Below are 14,384 nucleotides of genomic sequence, written 5' to 3' on the forward strand. Positions count from 1 at the left end.
CAACAATTTAATGAATCTCCCACGAAAATTACTGGAATCAGTCGTAAATTTAAAAGCTCTTAGTGTTTCGTTGCAAGTATGCAATAAGAGGTGAGCACTCAATCGCGGTAATTTTAAAATTGCGACCTGCCCCACAGCCTCAATTACAATGGCCGGCGAGTGCGCCAATCGCCCGTTCGGAAATTGCCGTACAAGAAATTGTCGGGCGCTTTTCAGAATTGCGGCCCCGACAAATCGGGACCCGAACAACGCAAATTGCGGGCACAGCCGAGGGCCGAGTCGAAATTGCACCGAGACCTGCGCAGGAGGTCGTGCTGCGCCTAATGAAGACGTTAAGCTAAATCGTGGCGCTTTTTATAGATTGTTACGGTGTTTATATTGATTTTTATGGGAATATAATTTTATTACCGCACCGTGGGCGTCGGACTACGCTTTGTACGCGTAACTCATGATTTACGCTGACCGAATTTTTGTAAATCGCACCGTTTAAAACCGAAAACAGAGTACATACAAATGATGTTAACGCTGTAATAAATTTGAGCACACACAAAAAGCGTTGTCACAATAATCAACACAGGCAATTTAATTTAAGCGACATAAACACGGGGCTATCTTGCGCTGCATCGATATTGTCGTTTGATGATAAAAAAGCTTAACCGACTTAAAACTTCTTATAAAAACACAATATACCGAAAGGCTTTCATTAAAAATGTTATTCCCAATTATGTAATAAAAGTGGCATGAGACGATTCCTCTTTTAGAACTTTTTGAAGTTAATAAGAGTGTGTTAAATAACCAAGTGCAAATGCAAGTTCATTTACAGAGTATTTTTTACGGAATATCTCAGGATCTAAAGATTGCACATTATAAATTCCGACGATGACTGTTTCACATACAGAGCAAGCCAATGTAATCCATAAGAATATCAAATTAAGTTCGAATATCAATGAAAGGGGTAGAGTTAAACGCGCCGCGTGGAATAAATCTAAAAGCAAAGCATCAGTTACTCAACGAAACGAAAGGAGTATATTGGCGACAGTGCATTAAGAAATGTCTACATCGTTTCAAAATTTTATCGAGCAAAAACTGATGCAAAATTACCAATCTTAGGTCAGGGCCACCAGGGGGGGAAGCCAAGATAGCAACCGTTGATAGAGAACGCTAGTCGAAACTTAAATAATGTACCTATGGAAATAGTCACGTGACTTTTCCTAGCAACTGTCATCCTGCCCCCGTACCATGGGTCACTGACAGTGTCAAAACTGACATACAGTGTGTGGCCTATAACGCGGGCGAAAAATTAAAACGTAGATTCTACTCCTCAAACAATAAAACTTTTGTTCAACAACTTTTTGGAATTATGTAGTCTTAAAATGGTCCCTTTTTCAAACAAACTAAATAATATTTTCAATGTATTTTAAATTCCGTCTAATTAACATTGCCCGTCAATCTTGTCACCGTACAGGCATAATCAATTTCGTAATAAATTGCGTGTTCGATTAAATTTTAAAGTGTTTTAAAATACAAACCACAAGTTATTTATAAAAGTCGCTGAACAAACATTGTCTAGTTTGAGGAGTAGAATCTACGTTTTCATTTTACGCCCGCGTTATAGGCCACACACTGTATACGCTAACGTCTACGTAATTTACAATGAATAGGTAAGTATAAAATTTCATTCACATTCTCATTCAAGAGTACCTACCTACTTTATAATGTAAAGATAATTACTGTAATTTAAGGATAACTTTCTCCTAATTGTAATAGGTAGTAGGTACCTACCTACTTACTTGAAAAGCCTACACCCTACTTTATATGTAATTATTCATTACAGCATAGAAAATTATACAGCTGTCAAATAAATAGAAAACAGACACCTATTACATATGGTAATGAATTTATTAAACGGGAAAATAATTAACTTATCAGCTATTTTATCTATTATTTCACGATTACCCTTTTAGGGTTCCGTAGCCAAAATGAGATACTGTAACTGTAAGTTTTTTTTTTTTTTAACTGAAAACTTCTTTAGCGGCGCTGTGCACTTTTTGTGATGGGGAAAAAATGTTAAACTCGTAACAGGTGTCACGTGACCGTAAGGCGTAAGGCGTAAGACGTAACCCCCTCTCTTTCTACCGCGCGGCGAAAATGTATGCCTGAGCCTGCTGTTTCGTTTTTATTCACCAAAGAACCAGGTCTGGTTGTATCAGGTCAATTATTTAAAACTGGACTTTTATATTAAGCAATAAAGTTCAATGTTCTAATCTTGTACGGGCTGAAATACGAGGATCTCACAGTTACATTCTAACTTCATTTCACTCAAATATAATTCAATAAAGCTACATCTTGATGAAATCGCTAATAAAAGTGAACTCTAGTACCTACTGGTGAATAAAACTTAAAATATCATGACCAAATAGATGCGAGGTCTGCAAGGTAACTTTACAATTTCTATTAAAATTGTAAACAATTAACGCTACAAATTTAAGCTCACTGACGAGCAATTTCGGAACTAAAGTTTTTCAATAGAAAGGAGGATGGGTGAATTATACATAGTGCTGCAGACATTTTGGACTAGTCATTGAGTTTTCACTTCTGTCGGCACTCCCGGAGTGCAACCCGTTGGTTTTTTTATAAATACCTATGAATATGTAGTACATCATTCAATAGGTCTTTAAAAATAACTTTACGGTTTCATAGAATATGTTTGATTAAGTAAATGGATATTTATGAAATAATCACATGAATTTTAGGTAATTCGAATTAGGAGCTGTAGAACAGTAGCTGTTATATTTTGTGTGAAGAGTATCATTTTCTACGATTTTTTTTGCAATTTTCGACCTTGATTCGCGACTCATAAAAATCATAAATACAGCAAAATAATTCTTCTTTAGCTCAAAATTTGCATATCCTATGACTGGCTTTAAGTGCTTTAACTCAATGCCACATCAGTTGAAGCGAGTGGGCAGCTTTTAGAACAAACCGCAAAACGTGTTTCGTTCACACACGTAATCAACGTAGGTACGAGGTTCGAATCCAACGGGCCCTTTAAGAGGACACTGCGCCAACTGCGCGGCCATTTCTCTGCACCGCAATTTTATAAAATTATATTATTATTGGGATTTTGTGTGTTTTTAAATGGATTATGAATAATACTGTATAATGCACTGCGAAAATTTCCCATAGTTATTTTGACACTCTCAGATCATCGATTTCACGAATATTTTCAGATATCAAATAATACAAAAAAGGCAAACTCATTTTAAACTATTTTTCTCTTAGGTATTTAAAATTACTATGAACAATTTTTATGTGGGTAAAATCATCTGTTTTACAAACAAGAGTAATGAATGAGATAGAACAATTTTATTCAAATACCAATTTTTATACAGGTAGTTCAAACTGTTCAAAGATCCAGTCTCCTCTTAAACAGTCGGCGCTTGCGTCACTGAGCGCAGAGTCCCTATCGAGCCACGGGAATTATTCTCTAAACGCCATGGCATTAAGAGTGATATTCTTTTGACCTCAACATGCAACGTTACATTGTATATGCACCGGGTTATGAATATTGCAGCATAACCGATTGAACACACCTCTTGATGAAGATATTATAAAGCCGGTTTGTCGTATTTGTGGATCGGGACTCGATATAGATACATCTGTAGGTACTCGTATTGTTATATTTAGAATCAGGGTTTCATAAGCGCTATAGGAGCTGTAGCGACCAGACTATTTCGAAATGGTGGAAACAGTATAGTATGTAATACTAAAAACTACCTAACAGATAAAACAATTAGGATACAAAATGTGTTTATATTTGTTTTCACTTTTAAGTCAATTTAAGACAGATTTAGCATGAAAAAAGAAAAGTTTACGGAATTGTATCTATTAATTAGTCTAAATATGACGTACAAAACATGTAAGTATATATGCAATCAAAAATGTTTAAGTGTATTTTTTTGGAACAGTATTTAACTATTTATGCTAAAACTCATAATTCATTTTATTTCAACACGTTTAAAAATTTAGTTTTAAAACTCGTACATAGTATCCTGTAAGTAAATGCACAAATCTGTCAACCCGAAATTATTTTCAGTACCAATATTTCCCGCACCAATCCTACCAATATTTCAACCGTAGCCCTCGGACTAATCTAAACGGCCTCTTTTAAAACTAATAAAAGAGCTCGTTAAAAATAGCCCCCGAAAATCTCGAGTACCCGGTTTTATCTTCGGTAAACAGCCATGCCGGCTAATGACAGACATCCATCAAGTTCTACAGAGTAAATACAGGGCCAAGTTCGGTGAATGAAAACAGTGCCTTAATGGTTTGTGAGGCATGGCGCGAGCGTGAGCGGCAACAAGAGACTAGCGACGACATGATTTGAGTTATATTGACATTATGGAATTGAGTGTTAGTTTGGTGTCATATTTTAACTTTTATTTTTTTATATAAATATATACAAAGATGATTTGAGCACGATACGTCTGTTATAAAATAATGCATGAGTTCACTATTTCTTTAATTTAAAATTTAAAACCTTCTCGTAAAATAGGTACTTATTGTGGCAAAAAGCCGGGATAGTGGTAGGAAGGTGATGATTCGAACATACCTACATCTGTAGGTTCTGTCTGATTGACTGTACATTTTTCATATTTAAGTAACATATATATCTCTTCATGCATCTTCTTTAACAAATTCAGTATGTTTTTATACCACACGCATGTGATCTGAAAATGTACTTACCACACACAGTACATAGTATTGAGACAGTTATATTCCGATCGATCCCCAACCCTGCGGTGCTGGCTTTATAATTCTCCAGTAATTACAAAGGAGGGCCGGCGGCCGCAATTTCGTCTTGTAGCGATCGTGCTGTACATAAATTATCAGATATTGATGAAGACATCGGGCTTACGGACCGAACAACAATTAAATATCGCTTTTTTGGACGCAGGGCTGGCGAGCGATACGATTTTAATGTTCTGAGATTTAATACAGGTCTTTATGAGTGTACGGAAATTAAATTAAGTCTGGGTTTTAACCCGTTTTTGTTTTGTTTTATTGTTTTAGCGAGATTAAATTATTTTATTCGAATGAATGGCACAGAAAATTAAAAAGAAGTAAAACACGCGGCCTGGATGCAGATTGGACAAAGGGAAAGTTTAATAAAATATTTTGAGTTATCTAATTTCACCTGATTTCGACTACCGACAGTGAAGTTTAAATAATAAAACTGATGTCACTATGGTTCTATGCCTAACTTTGAATGCTAGAACGATTGATCAAGTCAGAAAAATTGACATTGCATTTAAGTCATCGTATTTTTCAGTAAAACCCGTTTTTACTGAAAACGCGTTTTCCCTAGTTGAACACTAGTTTTTTTAAGCGTTAAAAGAGTTTATTCAAACAGAAATTAAATAACAAAATAAATAATTATTACTAATAATTTAATAATTTTTGACTAGGGAAAACGTGTTTTCACTATAAACGTTTTTACGGTAATATACTCGTATAACCATCGTAGGAATTTTATTTTTTTATTTTTTCACATTTCAGTTAAAATCGTCAACCCTACGCGTACCGCTGACTTCAGACTCCTGATGAGGCGCATAAGTACGTGCCACCAATGCACTATGAGGACAATTATCGACATTTTCGACCGAACGAATGTTTTGCCGGCACTTTATTAATAATCGATTGTTTTCGCGTCAGCTTTTGCACTTCGCTGAATCTGTAATGGACGCATAAAAGTGTCTTATCCGGTTTTAATGTGTCAATCAGATAACTGGCTTCACCTAATTTCGATGATAATGGCGGTGTGGAACAAACGAGATTAATTAAGCTTAAATGTAGCGTTTTCGTGGGGTCATAATTAGCGAAATTCCGGTTGAGATTTTCTCACATAAGTCTTAACCGGTATGAGTAATATTTGGGGCCATTCTGATTTTTTACTTCTGGTAATCTGACGCATTTTAACCTGAATATTTTTGATACCTAGGTATATTATTTACCGTCACTTGTTTACACATAGGTATAGGTACATATTGATATTTTTGTAGTTATAACAATATGTATAATAATATTACGTATACGTACGTACGTACGTACGTACGTTACGTATTATATTATGTATGTATAATATTTTACACATTTGGCAATCGAAATGACAATCAATCTTAGCATGTAAATAATGATTGTCGATTATATAGATAAAACAAAGAAAAATACAGCAGTAAGATGATTTCAACGTGATCGTTCCACATCCCAAGCCCTATTTCTCACACGAAATTAAGAAAAAAACGCACCTCCAGTAGTCAGAGCGGCGCAATTAGGTTTATATTATTTGCGTTTTATTATTGAAGTATAATCGAACAATCGTAGTGAGAGACAGTCCATGATTTACGCTCGCGCCTCGCCCTGGCAACACGTTCCCATTCTCTGCGCGAACGCCGGCCTGATGAGTTCACGGATAACCAGTATAAAGTGACCTCTAGGTTCTTACAAACAATGCGTGACGATAGAGTGATATTAAACTGGTTTTCAGGTATAACTAGCTCGCCCGCGAGAACTAGAATTTGGAACGATGCCCCTCTACATTGCCTTAAGCCGCGGCCTACGAATAAAAGTCACGATTGTAATTTTAAATGTCGATACGGTTTGATGATTTTATTATTCGCTCATGTTATTTATATGCTTTACCGTCTTCATGTTAAATGAACGTAATTGTTTGTTTGTTGTAGAAGATGGGCCGGTTTATAAAACGTAAGTACCTAAAGAAAACATAATTATTATTGTGGTTAAGGTTTAAAAAAAATATTATGGTGGTAATCGAGACACTTAACGCATGGAAATCGTAGTCTTTATACAGGAATTTCTATGAACTGTCATAATTATATATATAAACGATATTATTAACAGTCATGTGAAATATTCTAGCAGTATTATATGTTTTGTGCCGTTACGGTACAAGACAAATACAATAGTTCTTATTATTGCTATAACTCTGAAAGTTATTTATGCTGCTAGCTCAACATAAACCTTCGGTTCAAAAATAGAAAACTTTCAAACATATTATTAATTAACGTGTTAACATGTTATGTACATTAACATGTTAAACAAGCATCAAGACATGAAACTTCAAGGTATCGCTTGTGATACACTTACATGGGCAGTAACGAATACATCTGTCAGTCTGTCTGGTCTCAATACTGCATTCATACGTTGGACTAGAGACAGGGGACAACTTGGGTGCACCTGAATTGGACGTTAGACTGGGACAGCGGAGGACTTAAATAGGGGATTACATTAATGCTGTACATTTTTCTATAATGACAATGCAAATTAATGGTTAAATCATTATAATATTATACAGACGATAGTGGACGACTGATTTGCTAAAAGTGTAAAACGCTACCAAATATCCTCTTATACCGAAATGCCCATCCACTGTAAGTATTTATAATGTAAGCAGATCATTTTTTTCATATATCTTGGTTGCTAGAAACTTCAAAATTAATAAATTTTACAGAGTTAAAATTAGAGATGCCCCGAATAGTGGTTTTGGCCGAATACCGAATATTCGGCCACTCTCTCGGCCGAATACCGAATATTCGGCGACCGAATATTCGACATGAGATGCGAACATTGTGAGTCACAATTATGTATTATGAAAATTGTTCGCCAACAAAGCACAACGTTTGCTAAGATGTTTTTTTTTGTAAAACCGAACTAATGAATGTAGTTAGAGTAATTCAAATCGGCCCATGATAAAAATAAAATATTTCATAATCAACAAATGCTTAAAAAAGGGTCTTCCTATTTAACTACTTTCCAATAATACATTTTAAATATTAAATTATACCAAATTTTTGGTATTCTTTTATTTAATTTTACTTTTTAGCTAGGGACAACTTCAGATATTCGGTATTCGGCCGAATAGTAGGCAACATTCGGCCAAATACCGAATATTCGACAAAGTGGCCGAATAGGCCGAATACCGAATAGTTGCCGAATATTCGTGGCATCTCTAGTTAAAATACTTTTACTAATTGATGAGGCATCAATACAAACATTTTGGCTACCTATTAAATAAATGAAATTGCAATATTCAATGTCCAGTTATTGGTAATTTACCTTACTAAAGCACTGGGTGTTTTAATTCACTTGTTATTTCCAAGCCAGTTATTAGGATTTAAAGCTAAATAACTAGGTTTAAAGTTAAATAGTTTTTATACAGAAAAAACACACAGATTTTAGCGTTCACTCACGCGCTATTTAGCACAAATGCGTGGAGATAATTTAATGCAATTAAAAATAACAAGATCATCTGCGAAACTAATTTGCAGTTTCATATTTCATTTTGAAACAAATTAAAACATTATAAGTAAATATAAAGGCACCAATTATGAAACATTTAAAGTAAGTAAAGTGGAGTAAGTTTTTTGATATTTCACTGATACTTGTAAAATTTCAACCGCTTTGCGCGGTAAAAGTTGACTGTCCAATTCGTCTTTTATGTTTTCGACGTGCTCAATGAATAATACTGCAATTGATTTCGACATAGGTACTTAAATAACTAAAAACTATTCCCCTGCGGCATGGTGCCGTAGATGCTGGTAGCATTTCCTCGCTGTATCGCAATACTTATTCTTTGTGCGAGGAAGCTGCCAGCTCTACAATCACCAGGCGTCTGCTATTCTTTTAGTCTTGATTTAGATTCCATTTAGAAGAGACCGAACTCAATGAAACATCTAACTTAAGCGGCTCTGTGATTCTTGATTGCGGTAAAATTTTGCCAATGTTTAAAATTGTTTACGTTTCATTATTAGTGCCACTTTAATTATAGAATTTACCTTAAGGCATTGATGAATGAGAATAAAAAGCATTTGATGGATAACCTATAAAAGTAGCGAATGATCTAATTAATAGCCAAAATCAACATATAAATGGTAACGTCATGTCCGATATTGTGGTTGGTATGCACATTGTTTTCCAATGAGGCATGCATAGTGCTATATAGTTTTGTAACACGATATAAATACATCTAATTAAGAGATATTAACAATAATGAAATTCCATTAATTATAATGGAATTGGCAAAAAAATATCATGAAGGGATAGAAATCGTTTAGCGGCATCAACGTACGAGTATGTACTTATAGAAATACTTTTCTATGAAACATAATTACTTATGTTAAAGGATAGACACACACATTAATGTCGAGGCGGGGATGAAGGCCTTTGCTGACTTGAGTATTAATTTTAAATGGAAGACTTTGGGAGTACGTTTAATTTAATAGAAAATCAGAGAATATCATTCCAGCCGCGTCCAAAGTGATGCTTTTCTAAAAAAAATTAAAAGTATCATTATGGACCCAAACAATTTATAGGTTTCTTATAATCGGATGTAGGTAAACATAATCATTCAATGCTAGAGTAAGCTCTTTGTCGGATATTTATTAGAAAAATACCTTTCCCGCTAGCTCAGTGTTGTCTCTTGTTAGATAACAAAAATAGCCAGTCTTGAATGCATTGTTTTTTCCTATGTATTCGCAGAAGTCGTTTATAGTTCATCGACATCGGAAGACATTTCTTCTGTAATAGGTATGGAATTTCGGCGTTCGTAGCCTGAAACTGGTTTCTTGATGCGGTTTCGTAGATCTCTGGCTTCTTATGTTCTAAAGCTATACTCGTATTCTTAAGTCGATTTTTCGATTGATGAACATTTGATAATTAATAGATTTTTCTATAATTCATATTCATGACTCACGTTTACGAACCATAATTATGCATTTAAATAATATCAACTTATGTTACTTAAATACATGGGTTTGGGTTACACTTACATCGCCTTGTTGTGTTAACTTGTATCCCATGTAGGTACATATAAATTATTAAACTTTCAGCTCTTAAATACATCGAAATTAAATTAAAAACAGCCATTAGTGATTATCAATAATATAACAACACAAAATACTCGAATACGTCACAAATATAACATGGATGCATTCGATAAAGTCCACAGCCGTCATTGGCCATGCGAATGCGAAATGCGGGCATGCGAAAATGCCCGCATCGGGTATTCCGCGCGCCCGGCCGATGCGCGAATGTGAATAACAATCGATGGTAGTTGACAGGCACATTTACCCTTACCACGATTGCTAGTGAGGAGCTTGGAAACTTAACATTCGCTCAGTTGAGAGGTAGGTCTAACGAGAAATTGTATTTGAGCTTGTTAAAACAAAAATGTTACCAGTTTCATACAATGGACAAAATTATGTCTAGCGGTTTCGTGGCTGACACACAGACAAAACATCCTCTGGATGCCATTTATGGTTTTGATTTTTAAGGAGGATCTAGTTAAATATCGATTCCGAAATATAGTGTTCCTATTGAACAATTACTGCTTTGTAATCCCACACAATTTCATGTAAATTTTCATACAAGGTGACCCGTCTCTATTCATAGCATTTGAGTGACTACCCTAGTACGCTTCAGATTGTAGGTACGTAGAGGTAATTTAGTTACCCAATAGGTTCTAGATCCTATTTGGCTGACTATATAATATATCCAAACACCTTTTCCCAGATTTTGTCTCCTGTGCCGGGCTAGCATCACATGATTGGCGCGACAGTATCTGGCAACGAGATAGACTACCCGTCCCTTTTATTAACATAGTTAGAAAAAGACGGGTAGTCTATCTTACCGCGAGATACTGTCGCGCCAATCATGTGCTAGGGGTGCTGCCAGTAAGATTTAACTTCCCTCGAGTACCACAAGTAATCGCATAAGAAACGTCGTAACCGTGGAAACGGGAGCAGGAGACAGTGACAGCGGTGACGGACGGAGATCCGTGTCCGGTCCGGGGAGACACGGGAAATTATATTCAATTATTTATTGGTAGTCGGTACAGAGTCTGCAGTAGGTACTGATATAGATGTTTTTGAGGTGAAGATGTAGTTAATTTATAGGGCAAGAAGATAAATACAAGCGAGCCAAAGCCCGCGGTTATATATAAGACGCCAGAAAAAATCGCATGAAAAGCTCTTTTGCGTCAAGCTGTATAACATAATATTTTATCGAAGATATGTTTTTTGACTGTATAGCTACCTATTTCTACAGGGTGAAACAACGCGCCAAAAGTATCTGCCACCGTAAAATATTTTCCAAATAGAGATAACTCTACAGTTCGCGATCAAACGTATCTCATACAGTTTAACAATGATAGACACTTTGACGCGTAGTCTGATTTGTTACTATTGACGCTGATTGTACTATAGTGTCTGTCAGTAGCTTAAGCACGATTTCTGAACCTATCAATACCTAAATGCCTTGTCTGTAGGTACTGTATTGAATGTTAATAAAAAAAAATCAAAATTTCTAAGAAAGTATACAAAGCAATTGTTATAATTTCATCATTTATGGTCCGATTAAGTCATGTGGAATTCCGTTCCAGCAAATGAACGAGTTTCGCCCCGAGATCGCGAAAACTTTAATCTCGTTTTGGATCGGCGTTTAATTTAATTATTGCTTCGGAATAAGCGAAACGATTTGAACCGCAATTCAAGAATACTGTTCCAATAATTATAGCCAATCTTAAACCGCTACTGCGAAATAGCGGCTAAAAAGTCAAACACGGCACGTACACAATAATTACTTAATTCAGAAACCACAATTCGAACATAATAAGCTTTGGAAGTACACAAATCCGCTTATTTTTCATACAAGACAGGTAATTTTAATGCATATTTAATGGGCAATTCTTGGCTTCAAATTCGCTAAGATAAGGTACGGGCATAATGCATGCAGTTGCGCGGGTATTATTTATTGTGTGATTTTTGGCAACAGTACGTTAGGCTTACTTGGCTTGGCTAGATGTGCAATCTTCATAATGCATGCACTTTTGCGGACGTTTGCGGCTTTTTTGGACGTTGTGACGTAAGAGTTTTTAGTTTGCCACAGTTACCCTGGACGCGTTTATATAAACAGAGGTAAGCTAAGAGCTTTATCGTGGGTTTAAACATAGCTTAGGTAGACAAGCAAGTGTCTCAAAATGAATTATGAAATGTGATTTGAAACCATCAGCTTTTGGTGCAAATCGGTACTGACAAATTTTAAAACTGTATGTAAAGTCTTCTTTTTGCATTGAGATTGACTGTGCCAGGTAGTAGGATACATACTAAGTAATAGGGTAAATATAAGAAGGAAAAATACTTGGTCTAGCACCAATACATGGTGCATTGGTGCATCATTTGCTAGACTTAAAAAACCGGCCAAGTGCGAGTCGGACTCGCGCACGGAGGGTTCCGCACCATCAACAAAAAATAGAGCAAAACAAGCAAAAAACGGTCACCCATCCAAGTACTGACCCCGCCCGACGTTGCTTAACTTCGGTCAAAAATCACGTTTGTTGTATGGGAGCCCCACTTAAATCTTTATTTTATACTGTTTTTAGTATTTGTTGTTATAGCGGCAACAGAAATACATCATCTGTGAAAATTTCAACTGTCTAGCTATCACGGTTCGTGAGATACAGCCTGGTGACAGACGGACGGACGGACGGACGGACGGATAGCGGAGTCTTAGTAATAGGGTCCCGTTTTTACCCTTTGGGTACGGAACCCTAAAAACGAAGGTAGGTAAAGTTTTCACGCTTGAACATGCCGTCAATTACAACATTGTTACTAAGTACGAGTAATAGCACCCTATTTAACTTAGTTAACTCACGATACAGATACATAGATGACAAACATGAACTTTTATGAACTTAAAATAAACTTACCTACATTTGAGATACCACTTTACACGCCATGCAACTAGATTTGATTCGTACCTGTGAACAAGAAAACAATATTTACTTATTAATCTTATTATACGTACTCAAGTAGCTCCTTAGAAGGAACAAATCTTTTTAATTTGGTATTTCGTGTGTTAAGATTGTATAAATCATTTCGGTCGAATGATATGTTGCTTGGTCACGTCATGAATAATTCCGTCCCGCTCATGTCGGGCCACTCGCTTAATTGAGAGAACAAGACGTGTTTGTCGATGTCGAATCTTAATACACCCGGTTTTTCACAATGCGACACATACTGACCGTATTACAGTTTACTACGAAATATATAAGTAAGTTGATAAATGATATAAGAACCGTATGTAGCTGCAATAAGAGCTATATTTTAATAAGCATTCGTTTTAATGTGCAAAATACACAAACGGCAGCACAGAAATGAAAAATCAACATTAAAATTAAAAACATGCATTTATTAATCTGCCTGAGAAACCACATTCGAATAGGTACAATCGGAAATATTTCGCGTAACTTCATAAATCAATAACATTAAAAAGGAGACACTTAATTCAAGATTTATAAATATTGTATGATTTATTCGTATAAGTCCGAAATACCGATCGGACTAAGCACCGCCTACATGCTGGGTCACTGATAAATCATATTGCGACATCTCAAAAACGCTTACCTCAAAAACATGTTTGCCCGGCCAGTACAGCACGCACGAAAAGACACGGAAAACAAACCAAAAAAATAAATTACTTTTGTCTACCTCATTTCTTTCCCGTTGTTGGACGTCGAACAAGACATAAATCACCGAAAGATAAGCTTAAAAAGATTGTATGAGGTGGGTACACGGTAGAACTAAACTTTTCGTATTTTGTTATCTTGTGTCAAGCGGGGCCTTAAAAAATCCCGCCTACGCGATTCTACGAAGCTAAAGATAGAGTCCAGTTCCTACTATCTACTGGCAGAGAGAAGACTAATTAGCTTATTAATAATTTAATTTACATTCGAAAGATATGTCGATATATAGTTTAAAGTAGTTAAAACCATCGCCTGCAATTTGTGCGTTTGGGGAAGGGGAAGGATTTATGTCGAAACCCATCAAGAATTGTAATATACATGACACATATTTTTAAGCTTAGTCAGATGATTCTTTCAGATTGTAAAAGTCCTCATCCTCAATTGGTTTAGAAAATTAATCTGAAAATAAGTGTCCCACAAATTGCAGCTCTCAGATTGCAACTGAGCACTGACTGGCACGAAACAAAACTGAACGAAGCCCGAAAAAGTGTCAAAATTCCCGGTCATCGCTCAAAAAACTACGGTCACCTGCGCCCGGACAAATTGCCGCGCGTTACCACACGGCTCATTTATCACCTCTACATGGCGCCTACGCCTACTGAGCAATTAGATTTGTTAGCTTGTACCCGAAGAGTTTCATCACGCCCCCGCTCAACAACAGATGCTTGGACTAATAACCTCTCGAAGTTTCCCCTCGGCCCCTCTCTCCCCGAATCCACCCCAGCCTCCCCAAGCAACCCAACTAAGATAGATTGCGCCACCATTCTTGCAATTTTCCTGTCGT

The 14,384-nt window shown here is 36.1% G+C and overlaps 1 protein-coding gene across 2 annotated transcripts in view; it reads right to left on the reverse strand.

Annotated features, from left to right (window-relative positions):
• The window catches only part of LOC134662038 (homeotic protein antennapedia-like), a 238,605-nt gene that overhangs the window by 177,378 nt on the left and 46,843 nt on the right, over positions 1-14,384 (reverse strand). The gene's annotated exons all lie outside the window — the stretch shown is intronic.

Source organism: Cydia amplana, chromosome 2 (genome assembly GCF_948474715.1).
Source record: "Cydia amplana chromosome 2, ilCydAmpl1.1, whole genome shotgun sequence".
Classification (NCBI taxonomy): domain Eukaryota; kingdom Metazoa; phylum Arthropoda; class Insecta; order Lepidoptera; family Tortricidae; genus Cydia; species Cydia amplana.